Raw genomic sequence first — 3,480 nt, 5'->3', positions numbered from 1 at the left:
GATAGCTGAAGAGCTGAAGAGCTCCCACACGTCCCAGCGATCACGCCTGCGCATGCGCATATGTACCTGAACGGTAGAACCGGAAAACCTGAGCAAAAACCCGTGCGCAAGCTCACAACGCCATTTCATGCAAGCTACTTGGCTTCCATTTACGTAAAATTCAATCATTTCCACATAGACGTAAAATATATGTTGTGTTTGCGTTTTTACATGAGGTAGCACGGGTTTTGTCGAAGACATGAAGTGAGACATCTTCTTTGTTTTTGCTATCTCAGAAGACACACCCACTATTCTGAAGGCGTGTTTTTAAATCCAAAGAGGTCCAATTGAGGAGCAACTCCTGGATTTACTTTTGCTTTCAGCACTTGACCGCCCAGGAGACGTTACCACTTAGGTTATATATTGTATATCAAATGTACATTATGCACATTACGTTACTGGGTGATTCGTAACTCTGAAAATTCCTGTGGCTGGGAAATTAAATGAATTATGCGCCTTAGAAAAAATGGATTCCTTAAATTTTGCACACAAGAGTGATTGTGAAGTTCCGTTGTTCCATATATTTATATATGTTATGCCATATATTTTCCTTTAGCATCATTTTAGTGTTCCATCCCAATAGTAAAATGGCAGTTTAATATTCTTTAGAACAAGAACACTAGAATTAAATTGTTTGACATCCAGGTTACTTCATGACCCTGTCACAGCCCCATTCCCCCAGGTCTCTCCTGTTCCTCTGCCCCAGTAATTTTCCACTCTCCCTGCCAGCCAATCCCACCCCATCAGCTCAACTCCACTCACCTGCAAGCACAGCTGCAGCCGATTTCCAATCAGCCAGGCTTATAAGGCTTCCCTGCACTCTCAGTCTTTGCCAGATTGTTCTTCAGCGTTTCCATGCAAGACTCTCCAGCACTTAGCTGCCTGACCTCCTGTTGCCAACCCTGTTTGCCCCTGACCCGCCTGCACCGCCTGTCTCCAGGTAAACTCACCAGCCTTCCGTCCCTGACCACAAATTCTGCCTCAGCGTATCTGGTTCCTGTCTGCTCACCTGGTCCTGACCTCTCCACCTGGCCCCGAATTCGCTGCTGCTCATCCCCAGTCTGCTCTGCTACTCTGTCGGCCTCATCTCCTGTAAGCCCCTCTCTGTCACTCCTGCCCACTGTAAACGGAACTGTACGGTTCCGAGGGTTCACGTCCTTCCCTTGGCTCCGCATTGCGGCTCTGCTCAAACCCAATCCCCGAGCCCGACACCCATAGACTTTGTGTGGGCCCTGAGCCTGAAGAACGGACTGTTTCCTGTTTCATTGTCTGCCTGAGTTCCTGTTTGCCTGTGTACTAATAAAGGGTCACTACTAACGTTTCCAGCTTTCCAGAGTGCTGCTTTTGGGTCCAAATTGCACCCGTCACAGTACAATCTGGCTAAACATGAACCCAGCACACTCATCATCATCTCAGTCTCGCTTGAACCAGGCAGAGGGAAGGCTCCAACAATTCGAGGCCCAGCTAGCCTCCAATGCTGCAGAGGCTCGGCAGACGGCGTCGGCCCTGGAGCGGGCATTAACTTCAGTAGCCACCCAGGTCCAACAGCTGGTGGTCTCAGTGTCACAACCGGCCGCTCCTGTTCCTGCTCCAGCTCCTCCGGTTCCTGCTCCCCCACCAGGCACTGCTCCAGAGCCCCGGGTGGGACCCCCAGAGCGTTATTCTGGGGACCCTGAGGGCTGCAATCCGTTTCTCAAGAACTGTTCTATCCTGTTTGCTCTGCAGCCCTACACCTTCACCTCAGAGGCGGCGAGGGTCGCCTGACTGGAAGAGCACGCCTGTGGGGAACGGCAGAGGGGCACGCCGGCCTGTTCTTCTTTCCAGGCCTTCTCTGCTGAACTTCGTAAGGTTTTTGGACCTGTTTCTCTGGGCCTGGATGCCACCGGGGGACTCATGAGCTTGAAGCAGGGAAGTCGGCCCGTTGCTGACTACGCTATCGACTTCCGTACCCAGGCCCGTCTTAGTGAATGGAACTCAGCAGCCCAGTGTGACGTCTTCCTCAATGGGCTAGCGCCATACATAAAGGATGAGTTGGTCTCCTTCGATCTTCCGCCCTCCCTCGATGGACTCACCGAACTGACTTCTCGGCTGGACAGGCGCATCCAGGCAAGGAGAAAGGAGCTACGCCAGGAAGGGGCGGAGCACCGTTCGTCTGCCCGCCTGCGAGGGTCTCCAGCCGCCCCCAACCGTCTCACCGAGTCCTCATCTGGGGGGCCGAACCCGTGCAGTTGAGACGCACCAGCCTGACTCCCGAGGAGCGAGAGCAACGACGCCAGGGGAACCTCTGTCTCTACTGCGGCCAGGCTAGGCACTTCATCTCTCGTTGCCCAGTAAAGGGAAGGGCTCAGCAGTAAACTGAGGCGTTTTGCTGAGCTGGACTCAAGACACTGCCCCTTGCCCACGGCCATTGTTTCATGTCCGGCTTCTGTTGGCAGGGGGCTCTCGCACCCTCGCCACCTTCATAGACTCTGGGGCTGATGTCAGCCTGATCGACGAGGAGCTTGCCGTCCAGCTGGGTATCGACCAGGTTCCTTTACCACATTCAGTTCCTGCCAGCGCCCTGGATGGCCATCTCCTGGGGACTGTCACTCACCAGACCACGCCCATCCACATGCTTCTTTCCGGCAACCATCACAAGACCATACAGTTCCACATCCTTGAAGTCACCTCACCTCCCACTCATCCTTGGCTATCCCTGGCTCCGTCGTCACAACCCCCACATTGATTGGGCGATAGGGTCCATTCTGGGGTGGAGTTCCTTCTGTCACCAGGTCTGTCTTTACCAAAGTGCTGCACCTCTACTGTCTGTCAAATCCAGTCCGGCCCCTGACCTGTCCGGGGTGCCCTCCAAATATCATGACTTCCGGGAGGTGTTCAGCAAGGCTAAGGCTACCTCCCTGCCCCCTCATCGGCCGTATGACTGTGCCATAGACCTTCTGCCCGGCACCACGCCTCCCAAGGGTCGTCTCTACTCCCTGTCTGCGCCAGAAAGAGAGGCCATGGAGGTCTACATTAATGACGCTCTGGCCGCCGGGATCATCCGTCCCTCCTCATCGCCTGCTGGGGCAGGGTTCTTCTTCGTGGAGAAGAAAGACAGGTCCCTGAGGCCCTGCATCAACTATAGGGGCCTCAAGGATGTCACCGTCAAGAATTGGTACCCTCTACCACTCATCGCTTCAGCCTTTGAGCTGCTCCAGGGGGCCATGGTCTTCACCAAGTTGGATCTCCGCAATGCCTACCATCTTGTCTGGATCCGGGAGGGGGACGAGTGGAAGACTGCCTTCAACACACCCACTGGACACTGAGTACCTGGTCATGCCTTTTGGGCTTACTAATGCCCCGGCCGTATTCCAGGCACTCATTAATGTCATTTTAAGAGACATGCTCAACAAGAGTGTGTTTGTCTACCTGGACGACATCTTGATCTTCTCCCGTTCCAAG

This window comes from Takifugu rubripes, chromosome 4 (assembly GCF_901000725.2).
Source record: "Takifugu rubripes chromosome 4, fTakRub1.2, whole genome shotgun sequence".
Classification (NCBI taxonomy): Eukaryota; Metazoa; Chordata; class Actinopteri; order Tetraodontiformes; family Tetraodontidae; genus Takifugu; species Takifugu rubripes.
The sequence above is the reverse complement of the archived record's forward strand: the minus strand, read 5'-3'. Positions refer to the sequence as shown.